The following is a 626-nucleotide window of genomic DNA, read 5'->3' on the forward strand; positions in this document are numbered from 1 at the left end:
GACTGCTCTCGCCTGAGGCGAGGTGGGGGAGGGGAGGCGGCCGGTGAGGCTGAAAGCGGGCCCCTCTGAGTGACGGTCCTCATCGCGCCTGCCCCCCCCCGCCCGCTCCACCTTGTTTCACACTGTGATCGATGTGGTGTGGTCGTGCTCTCCCGGGCCGAGCCTAAGCCGTGCCGGACGAGGGACGGGCGTTCCGGGTGGACGTGCCCGCTCTTCTCGGTCTGTCCGCGGCACCCCTCGCCCGTCTTTCCCCCCTTGCCTGCCCGTCGGGGAGGGTGAGGAAGGCAGGGGCTGGGTGCGGTCTCTGGCCCTGACCTTCGGCCTCCTGTCCGCCCCCCCGCCTCGGGGTGTCAGCCGGCGGGGGCCCGTTGGTCTTCTTGACACAGCAGATGCTCTCGCTTCGCCTCCCCTGCGGTGGGGAGGGCTGTGCCGCTGCCGCGCTCGCGTGCCCCGCGTGGGTGTGTGAGCGTGCCTCGTGGTTGCTCCTCGGTGGTGCCCCTGGAGCGCTCCAGGTTGTCCCTCAGGTGCCTGAGGCCGAGCGGTGGCGTCGTTTCCCTTAACCCGGTGTCCTCCTCGGGTCCCCGCCGCGGTGGCGAGTGTGTCCCGTGAGTTGGCTCTCTCTGGGG

Source organism: Moschus berezovskii, chromosome 14 (genome assembly GCF_049115385.1).
Source record: "Moschus berezovskii isolate FMDL1 chromosome 14, NW_MosBer_1.0, whole genome shotgun sequence".
In the NCBI taxonomy this organism is placed as follows: Eukaryota; Metazoa; Chordata; class Mammalia; order Artiodactyla; family Moschidae; genus Moschus; species Moschus berezovskii.